The following is an 11,722-nucleotide window of genomic DNA, read 5'->3' on the forward strand; positions in this document are numbered from 1 at the left end:
CTAGCTATCAAAATAGTGACAACAATGTCTGACACTGCTTTTTGTAGGACCCACCAAGGTATTGCAGTGTGAATTTAAGCCCAGAACAGAGACTGGACTTTTTCCTACCACAAAAAAAATCCATATTTGTTTATTCTTTTCTTACATTCATTCATCGTGAAACAGAAGGTGGAGAAAAAAATCCAAAATGAGAATAAAATGATAAAAGCTCAAAAGTCTCTCCTTTTAACCAAAAGAGAAAGCATGAAGTGTTCCCCCCAAACTCCCATAATCCTTTTCTCACAGCCCCTTACAAAACACAAATGAGCCATTCATCTACTATTCAATATTTTTTTTTTACTACTTTCCAGCTTTTATTCTGCATGATAGCTCAGCTGGATCTATATAAGCAACACAATGTACCGAACATTTCAAAATGTTTTACAGAGACAGAGCAGGAGTGGAGAACATTTGTAAGCTTTTTCCATCTGTGTGCAGCATTGGAGCTGAATTTAACCTCACCCTGTTTGGACTGGACTCCAGCCTACTTATTCCCAAAGATCAAAGAGTTCTTTGGGGTTTATATTCTTTAAAGAGATTTCATATATGTTTTGGGCAGAAATTGTTGAGCCATGCTTCGAAATTGATTCTGTACCAAGGAGCCAGTGAAGATGCTGGAAGACAGAACTAATTGAGTGTTCAGAAATAAAACACTGTTTTAAATTGTTTAAACAGACAAGAAGCATCAAGAAGCATCATCTTACAGGAACATTTTATTATTATGTTAATCATAACCAGGAGAAAGGTTGCACTTTAGTTTTTCCAGTAGTCAATGTGAAAATGATTCAAACCAGACTGACTGCAGAAACTTTCCCTGGAAAAATGTAATAACAATAAACACAAACAACACAGAAACATTTCCTAACAGTATGCACATTCACAGTTTTAAAGCTAGAAAAAAAATGCTTAAACAATAAATACCTTCTTTCAAACAAAATGCCTGGTAGTTGGTTTTTTTTCTCTGAACAGAATTTGTTTGAAAATTACTCTAGATCTGAAATTGCAACATTTCAAGCTAAAAAGAATAATTAACTTTTATGATCCTTCTAGTACCTGCACTGTGAATAATGCAATTAAAAGTGACTGTAATGTATTTTTATAGTTATTGCCTCAGACATCTGCATATAAACTTAAGGTAATAAGGTAAATAAATAAGGTAAAAGTAGAGAATGATTAAAGTAAATAAGTTCTTTGGTAATCTTAATTCACATATGATGACAGCCTACAGTGAGAACGTTTGGGGCATCCTTGCCTTGGTTTCTAATTCATAAAAAAAATCATATATGATAATCATTTCACAACAGAGGTTACATTTGCCAATAAAACCTTGTGCTAAGAGCAATTAGTTTTAATTTGAATTGATTGACATGTCTTCCATGTCTACAATATTTGGGACACAGGCGGCAGAAAATGTTCGTCAAAGTTTGCCGTGTTCTTCTTAGTTTTTCCGCTTGGGTTAAAAAAAAAGCCTTTGGCACAACTCTTATGACTTTATCAGTCTAGTAGCTATATTTGCAAAACAATCAGCATGGCACAGTGTTGTATGACTGCCAAAACCACTTCTGTTGGCTTGTTTTCTCAATCGCTATCTTGATTTTAACTATATATAAATATAATTTTTTTTTCTTATGTCAAAGTAACTGATCACATTGTTGGTGTGTATGAAGACAAGGCTGGTAGTGTAGTTCAAACTGAACTTGGCACATTTACACTGGCATCAAGGCGAGTTGGCAGTAGCGTGCATACACTGCTCAGCTGAACCTGTCAAAATCTTTGCACAGCGTTGTTTGTTATACCCCAGTACGCTGTCACCTGTAAGCTGTTAAAAATGTGATGTGACAGCTCGCAGACTTCATATTTTTGGTTTGCTCAGTTTTAATTATCCATTAACCTCCCAAGACCCGAACTCTTCCACGGCATGCATTTTTAATTTCTCTTTGATATTTGGTCACATTGGGGCCTGATGAAAGTAAAAACAAAGAATTACCTGATTTTTTAACCTTATTTTTGTTTTTAAGAAAAATGAGAGCCACACATGAGGATATTCGTTTAAAATTTTGATAGAACAGTAGCAGTATAATGTCCTTGTAAGTGGATATCAGGCCAAAACTGAGTATTTTGGTCTAAATAACCCAAAATGTGATGTCCACATATGTGGATGCCAGGTTCTAGGAGGTTAAAAGAGCACATCTAGGACTCTATTTACAAAACACCCTTTGACTGGAAGGAATATGATTTGCTCGAGCTTAGTGTTTTGGTCCTGAAAATGAAAGGACACTTTCTAAAATAGAGTCTTGATAAACCTTCAGGAACTGGGGCTGAATGAGCTGACCAACAACTCTCCTTTACTTGGACACTTTGCATTGTGAAATATCGTTTCACCTCCGCTCACTTATCGCTGCTATTTGACTTTAGATTTATTGTTCCTATAGGCATAATGGAGTTAGATAAGACGTCGAGTTTCTCATTTGAACATTAGGAAGCTTGTCTCTAAAGCACTTGGCCTATAGCAAGTATGTTAGTGTATGTGTATGTATATGTTAGTGTTCATAATTATCAAAAAAATGACAACATGATCATTTTTCATTATGAACTTGTGTGTAAGGTGTGGTGGCCATTTACGTATGTCTCTAAAAAACATGTGTTTAAGTGCTATTTTCATTCATTTGTTTAAACAGGAAAACGCACTTAGGACAAACTGTACTCACGATGACATGTAGTAGACTGTATGTTAAAAAAAAAATCTGATTGCTGAGACTTGAAACAGTAAATGGACTTCACTCTTCTTTTCAAAGTGCTTTCTTACTACAAGCCTCCTCCACACAAGTGCTTTGTTCTGTGCCTGGACACTTTGCCTAACATTGACACTCCAGTGGATGCATCAAGGGCAACTCGAGGTTCAGTATCTCGCACGAGGATGCTTTAATAAGTACTGGATGATTAATTTGTAATGATAGCAGGGTAATTATGATAAAAGACATTTTTAAATGTGACCTTATAAAATAAAGTATTCATTAAAAGCATCACATATCTTCTGTTCAGTGGCAGTAAACAGTGGCAGCGACAGTATGTGATAATAATTTAGCTGTTTTCCACAGTCTTGCATCTATACACAGTTTTGCATTTACACCCAGATAAACAGAGACGCAGAAAGCCAGCAAATAATATGAAGACGAGCAATTTCCTGGATGTATTTAAATAAACAAGTAACTGCGATTAACAAATAAATGCCGACTGAGTGCACAAAGTAGGTTATTACTAATTTGCATTGGGTAAGTTCAACAGTAAAAGCTGGATTGTTCCTTCCTCCAGTGGCAGAAATTAATTCAGGTAGTAAAAAGAAAAAAGAAGCACCATTTTATTGAATTAAATCTGGAAAAGTCTTTCATTATGTCAGAGTTGTTCTCGTTCTGCATAATTTACATCCAAATGAATACATTTGTATTGTTGCACAGTGCATGACCTACATGTTTTCTGTAATCACGCGTCAGCTAGTGTCCACCTTTGAACCAAGCCTTTGTTTTGATGTCAAATACACACACGGACAGTTTTCTGACTGCATCCTCCATGGCTGTGATGCTATCACGCTGACAAGTTCTGCAGGCAGGCAGAAAGACACCTATCAGCTGGCTCTGACCTGACCCTTTGTTGTGGAGTAGTACAGGTTTGAGTCACACAATGACAGCAAATACCTGTCAGTGATGAATTCATGTTTTATTTCTGTGCAAACTGTAGCTTGTTTCTGTCAGACACGTTTCACAGTATGATGAGTTATCAGAGTAAAACGCTGGATACATTTAAAGACCAAAATATTTGTGCAGGTTTGTCCTTAGTACCCGCTCTCTGCCCACACGCCGGACATTATCTTCTTTGTGTCGAGGTTTCTAAGATTCTCAGTCGCCCAGCACGCATGCTGGGAGTGATGTTTACTCAATACATATAGCTTTTGTGTGGATGTACTAAAGTGCATGTTTGTGGGATTTTAAAAAATGGAGGAATGCAGCACATAGGGGTTTGTTCTGGAGCAAGTATTAAGTGCAGTCGGTTCATACTAAGGTTTCATAGACCGAGATTATAGGATGAATAGGAGTCAGTGTAATGTCCCCACAATTTTACCAGAACAAGGAAGTATGTGTAATATGGCAGCATGGGTGTGTTTGTTTCATCTTTTTTATCAGGTGACTCTATGTACAAACTGTAAACGAGAATGATCTGATTACAGCGCAAATGATTTGCGGTCTCACCAAGTGCACCACAGCAAGACTGCAAACAGCAGAAGAAGTGATGAGGGAGCTTTTTTTGACTCTCACAGTACAATAAACGACTTGGTCTGTATTAAGAACATTGCATGTGGGCGGTGTAGTGTAATTCAGCATACAATGACTCGCCTTGATCTGCTGCGGCTAGAGCACTTTTCTCGCATGTGTACATGACAAGTTGGTGGAAACATTTACTTTATTTGTATGTATTTACTGAAGTATCACTCCAGAGGATGCAGGCTGGTGAAAAGGGGTTCTGTGGGCCCAAATAAGGACTGTTTATTTCTCTATTACCCCCCCAAAAAAAGGCTGATTGACAGGATCCTCATATCTTAAGCATTACAAACTGGGCTTCATGCAGCCACAGAAAATGGGTGGTGCACCTTGTTTATAAGTAAGGCCCAAAGTGCTCACTCAGACTGGGCAGGGCTTTGACATTAGCTGTGGCTGTACCTATTGCACACTGGAGCAGGTCAAAACATCAGTGGAGTTGACATCTGTGATGTCTAATTTTTCATTAACGTGTAGAGAACTGGAGCCAGGCAGAGAGACACAAAAGCTTCGGCTGTAACTAAACACTAGACACGAATGTGCCATAAATAGAAGAAACGCAACTGAGCAAATCTAGGTTTACGAGGGGCGCAGCAACATGAAGTCTCTCGCCTCTCAAGATGATTTGGTGGATAAGGACGACTGACTGACAAGTCGATTCCAAGAACCACTCGTATCTTACAATCTTGAACACATTCATGAACTGCAATCTGTTGAAACCTGTCTCGTTTTTGTTGTTGTTGTTTTTTGCAAACACGTCCCAAGTGATAAATAACAAAAAGAAGAGTTCTGTCGTCAAATCTCAAAGGTCACACACACACACACACACACACTGTGATCGTGCCAATGTAGGACTTAAGTGAAGAAAATGAAGGCTCAATTCTATGTCTATGTTCTCATCTTATTATCGGTGTAAAAAAAATAACTGTGGAGAGTTTTCCAAGGTGATTGGAAAGCTTGCTCAGTTAACCTCGAATAAAGGTTTTGCTCAAATCTTCAAATCATCTTACTTAAATGAACGCATATCAAATTTACAAAAAATTGCTACACAATTACATGTAAGTCACATAATGCAGGCTGACATAATGCACTTTGTGTGCCCTCTTTATTCCTCATGTATGCTCCCACATATATCTGCACTTCTATTCTTGTGCCCCTATTTCACTTTTTTATGCTCAATTACCTGTCTGTTGTTTTGGCTCACATTCTTCTTTTGTACTGACAAGACTGTCATCGCACAAGACATCAAATTTCCAAAGTGGATAATCTGCATCTGACATATTTACCTAAAAGATTTCACCCAGCGGAGGATCTCACCTGGACCTCCATCACCAATCCAGTGAGATCACAGGCATTAATGGGATTTTATGGTGATTAATGTCAACTAAACTGAAGCTCGGTGCACGGGGTTAACATGCTGCTGACACCGGCTGCAGTCGCTGATCCCCACAGGCCCAGATGATAGCTGAAACAGAGCTCTTCCCTTTCTGTGTCTGCGTGTCTTTATCTGTGGCGCCAGCACCCTGCACTCCTGCCTTCCCCACTCTGACACTGATTCAGATGATGATCAGAAGCAAACCACTCCTTTTATTAAGATGCAGAGCTGCTGTCAACCTTGGCCTCTAATTTATTGTTTGCCTTTTAGCAGTAATGGCAGACCTTGTAGCTGTATTTTTTTTTACAGCATGTTGTAATGGCCATCGCCAACAGTCTTTGCAGATTTACAACCTCGTATTGACCCGCTCCTGCTGACAAAGGTTTTGGCGGTTTGATCACAAGCAGCAGAACAAAGGAGGTCACATTTATTTTTGCTTCAGTGTTTACTAAATGGAAACACCGGCATGGTTTTTACTCATAATGTGTCGTGACAGTGCCTTGCTTTCGAAACTAGCCAAACAAGACACTCAATTATGCAGCCTGTTGTCTGCAGCCTGTATCCTGTTTTGTACTTGGAAGCGGTGTCCTGTATGGGTACTCTCAAAGAAAACAAGCAAAGCTTCCTCCATGTTGACGAACAAATGATAAAGTAGTGACAGGCTGCTTACAGGAGGATTTCTGTTGGTGGTGAGCGACAGCGAGTAATTAATCTCCTCTGCATATTGTATGCACACACGCAAGACAAAACCTATAAAACACAACAGAAAAACCAAAGGGTAAATTAACTAAGCAACCGCTGTGGCCAAGTAAAGTAAATAAACTACACATCAGCAAGATCACTTCTCTGGGATCCTCTACAACCCTCAGCAGGAAGAGTGGTTTAAAAAACAAACAGATGGACATGCTTCATGGAGCCTGGATTGTGCCACTGGAAAAAAACACATACTCCACTTAAAAATAATTCTGGATTACAGACGCTTATGTGGGTTATGGTTCTTCTCACATTTCATGCTTGGAAGGCATTAACAATTGCAATCTAGATTTTGTGGTGTCTTTAAAATAAACAAGCAGGTTTCTTTTATTATGTTAATATATATAAGCAGTGAGTCATAGCCAATCAGGGCTTTTAATTAAACACAGGAAGCATTTAGAGTTAACCCAGTCGCTATGCAGGTTTGTAGTACAGGATCTAAAGAGTGAAAGAAACTGATAGGGCAATCGTACAAGCCTAAGACAGATACTGGGAGGTAGATCGTGCAATCATGTTCTTTTGTTGTTGTATGAACATAAGCTTGAGATTGAAAGCATCTGTCTGCATCCGGGGGGGGGGTGACCAGAACAAAAAAGCTGCACACTCAAAAAATAGCCTGACATTGTTCTTGGACGTCCCAGTGCTTTGTATGAGAGGACAGAGGTCTCAAGCCCTCAGTATTCCCTGTATGAATCCCCCAGAAAACCTCAGCATGTGGTTCCGCTCAGAATTTAATGAGCGTGATTTAAACATACCATGATAGTTACGGAAGGCTGTACAAGGCGGTCTCCAAACCGCTCTCCCTTCACCTCAACACATGGTTTCACACTATATATCTGCTGGCAGAGGAACTGCTCTGGGGCTTTGTACCCCACAGGATGCAAACACAAGGAACAAATGTTCCTGGTTACATATCTGTCATTCACTTGCCTCTAATTCCTGGTGTATGGTATGTTTTATGGTCATTAATATAAACTACAGCACATCAGATTCTTTTTTGCTTTTTTTTTTTTTTTAATCAAGATACAGCCGACCCATCATTAGTTCCCCGAGTTGTGTTTTGCTCTCGGAGCCACTCCTTCTAGCCTTGATTAGCTTCTCAAGCTAATGGAGAGTTTCCTGTGCTTCCACACACACATGCATGGACGCACACACACAGACACAAACCAAACAAACTCGCAGGAAGCCTTCAGCAATCTAAATATCTGATTTAAAGAAAAGTCACAACAATCCAAAGCACTGTGGAGCTGTGGTGTGAAAATAAAAAACTGAAACCATTACCCGATACAAAACTCCTCATCGCAGTCCATGAATTTGTAGGATGACAAGTGTGACAGGGATTAAAAATCAAATGAAAAGTGGAGGTAAATGTACCCTTTTGTGAACTCCCTCGTACTGCTGGCTCCTCTTCCCCTTTTGTTTGACAAGATGTAGCCATTACACTTCTCTCTTGTCTACTTATGGAAAAGCAATGGGCGACACTTCCAGCACATCCAAACAACTTGAAGAGTCACATCTCGTATTGAGCAAATGATCAACAAATGAGCCCTACTGAACGTGAGCGAGCTCTGACGTCGATAACTTTATATTTCCTGGGGATTGTGCTGTTAAAAGTGAGCAGGAGAGCAACTGCACGGATGTTTCCAAGAATGGCAGCGTTGGCAAAGAGAAGATGGATGGTACCGCGGATTGAAATGTGAGTTTGTAAAGTCCAGGCGGCTGCCACAGATCAGGCCTGCTGTGCTACATGCTGCAAGCTTTAACAAAGCAGTGTTTTGAATGTAAGAGGACTGAAGCATATCGCTTTTGAGGTTTCCATGGTGAGGAGAGAAACATTCCCAGGATATAGTATATATGGGGTGTGAGTGTGTTATAAACAGGCTTCCTAAAGCTTTATGAGAGTTCTGATGATTTACACACTGCCACTGTGAGCTGAGCAAATCCTTGACTGCTACGCTCACTGTAAATTATTTTCTCTCTAGGAAGTGTGTTAGATTTAACTCCAGAGCAGACAACAGGTGAAAGTGTTTCATTTTAGTGGCATATTTTTCTCCTTAAGTGTTCAATGCTGTACAATGTCAAACCACTGCATGCATATCGCTGTCATCTCAGAATCCTCAACAAACCGTATTAACCTTGTCAGTTGTGTGAAGTGAATGAAAATGCAATTTTTTTGCTTGCAAGCGATTAATTATGCAGTATAAGTGACTGTGTGCAGAGCACCCTAATGCTTCAACTACAGGCCTGTCTGTATAAATGGTGAGAAAGCTGTCACGGCTGAATCCACTATCAACAACTGAGCTCGTGCCAGCCGCTGTGCTTGACTACACTAGGATCAGCTCCAGATCGACCAATGGCATCTTCTCACGCAAAGACAAATGAGCAGCTGTCAAGCTGTCAGCTCCACAGTGATGACCTTCATCTGCAGAAATGCTGTCGGATGGGGCCTCTTGGTCATCAAGTTTAGAAAGGCACCAGTGTTTTGCTTTTGCCCGCTGTTTCCTTTTGTGAATGCACTTGCAACTCCTTAGCTTCCTGTCAGATGAGTGACAAAGTGACCCAGCCTATCTAAACCTAAATTGGGCAGCAAAGCAGGCGTGTATATGACCGAATAACAAAGCACGCCCCTCTTATATCCCTCTTATAACAACTTGTTTTAAATGACACTGCTATATTTATAATAAACCCTTAAAGGAACAGTCTGACAATTTGGAAAATGTGTGGGGTTTTTTTTTCTTTGTTTGCATTTTGCCAAAAGTGCTGCTGCAGAGACTTTATTATCACTGGCCATTTCCTTAGGTGCACTTGTATTACTGCTTATTTAATACAATAGCACTAATCCAGTGCATTTAGGCATGTAGAAAAGGTCAAGATGACCTGCTGAAGTTCAAACCGAGCATCAAAATGGGGAAAAGAGGTGATTTAATTGATTTTGAAAGAGGCATGGTTCTTGGTGCCAGACAGGCTGGTCTGAGTACTACAGAAACTGCTGATCTACTGGGACTTTCCCACACAACCATCTCTAGAGTCTACAGAGAACAGCCCAAACAAATAGAAAACATCCAGCGAGTGGCAGTCTTCTGTGAGAAAATGCATCGGAGGAGATTGGCCAGACTGCTTTGAACTAACACGAAGGCAACATAAACTCAAATAACCATTTGTTGCAATTAAGGTATGCAGAAGAGCATCTCTGAACACGTTAAACCTTAAAGGATGGGGTACAGCAGCAGAAGATCACATTGGATGTCATTTCCTTTATTCTATTTATCTATTCAAACTTTTTTTAAGCAGGAAGTCTCTTGATATCTCTTTCTAAAATGCCCAAGAAGGTACAACAATACAGTGTTACGAGTGAAAAAATTAACAAAACATCAAAACACAAGGTCCATCTTATGAATAGCAGTTACATTCTTCAGTTGCGTAAGTCTCCATGTGAGTGCTGAGTTCTCCCAGAAGCATTTAACTTGCTCTGAAGAGTAGTCCATGACCAAGTTGCAAAATAAGAAAAAATCCCGAGGTCGCCAGTCATAGTAACTGTTTGCAGGTATTAAGAGTTTATGCAGCTAAAGATGGCTTTACACATAAAAATATATCTGTGCGGTTGTCACCTTAAACTTATTGAAGGCCAAGAAATCACATTATGAAGTACACTCGGATGTGTGCTGGACAACAGATTTGATATGAAATGTAATGAGCTGCAATACACAGATTCTACACAAAAGTGTACACAGGACTCACCATATATAAAAATAATGTTCTTGTCATGCCTTGGACTCCTTATTAGCAAATGAGCATTGTTTAAATGCCACACCCTAGCTGAGTACTGTTGCTGACTATTTCAAGTGTCTGAGGAATGTTTCCAGCACCTCACTGAATCTATGCCACAAAAAAAATGTAAGTAGTTCAACCAGTAAACAGTGCCTAATAGTGGATAAAAAGTGTATGATGGTAACAAAAAAAGTAGCCAGGTAAGGTGATCTGGCAAGCTCAAGTTTAAAATGTAGACTGGAAAGATGGGAACCAGCTTGCTTGCTGTCATTAAGAAATAAAATTCAGTTTTAATATTATGCTCCATTTCTTTAATGTGCAGAAAATACAAAGACAAACAAGCTTACAGCAATGAGAATAAACTAAAACAGGAAACTGTCGTGAGCTAGCTAAAAAACGAGCTTTTCAGTGTGCATTCAGTTTAATACAGCTGTTGTTAGAAAAATAATAATTATTAACATCTTCGGTGAAGGAACTGCAAAATATGAATGAATCAAAACTCTCTGGAATTACCAAAGTGCTAAAAAGTGTCAGTTTGAATGTGAGTACTTTCCTGTTTATCCTCATTAAGCAGAAGTAAAACACAAGGCGGGAATAATCAGAGAACAATCACACCCGAAGCGTCACTCAGACCAAAGAAGGAGCTGCTCGGCGACAAGACACTGCAGTAGAGCGCTGGATATCTGAAGTGAATCGCATGAAAGGCATTTGCCTGATTGTTCTTCTTCAGTGCACCGGCTTGAGCAACAGCGAGATAGCAATCTATTATTTTCTTTACTGCTCCGAGTCAAAGAGAGGGCACTTGTTTCCTGTTCTCTGCAGCTGGTAATGTCTCGTGCCTTGTGGTCTGAGAAGCTGACCACAAACTGCATTACAAATAAATCTTTGGAGCCCATTAGAGCCGTACTGTTAAAACTGAGATAATGAGGGGACGATCGTAATTAGAAAGCGGCTAAACTTGTGAGCTACATATATTTTGATGTTTAGTGCAAAGCTGGTGTTCGACTGCCCGGAGGTGTGTGTTTGACATTACCCAGCATGTGACAATCAGAACAGGAGCCAGCGGCAGCTGTTACGTTGTTGACACAGTCAGGTGACAGATATTAATGTGTTAACAAGCTTAGCATAGCTGTTACATTCAACACAACAAAAGTGGCATTAAAGAGCCATTCGTCATCGTTCACCTTTAACCCTACAATTTTGTAGTATTAACCTGATGTGTTGTTACACATTTTACCTGCTGTCAGACAGGAGTACTTTGTTGCTCCGGCTTATACAGATGCATGACACATAAAAGGAAAACCTGAACCTTTGACCGCCTAAGTGAGAGGATCTGGTGGCTCTCTGAGTAGTTTGGTCCTACTCTCGTCTAGGTTACATTGACAAACCAAAAAAGTTGTTCAGAGTTGTTCTTTATGCTGTGATGAAACACTTCTATCCTCAAGTTAGTTATGTCATCTCTTTTAGCATGATGATC

Source organism: Simochromis diagramma, unplaced genomic scaffold (genome assembly GCF_900408965.1).
Source record: "Simochromis diagramma unplaced genomic scaffold, fSimDia1.1 OVJJ01000822.1, whole genome shotgun sequence".
NCBI lineage: Eukaryota > Metazoa > Chordata > Actinopteri > Cichliformes > Cichlidae > Simochromis > Simochromis diagramma.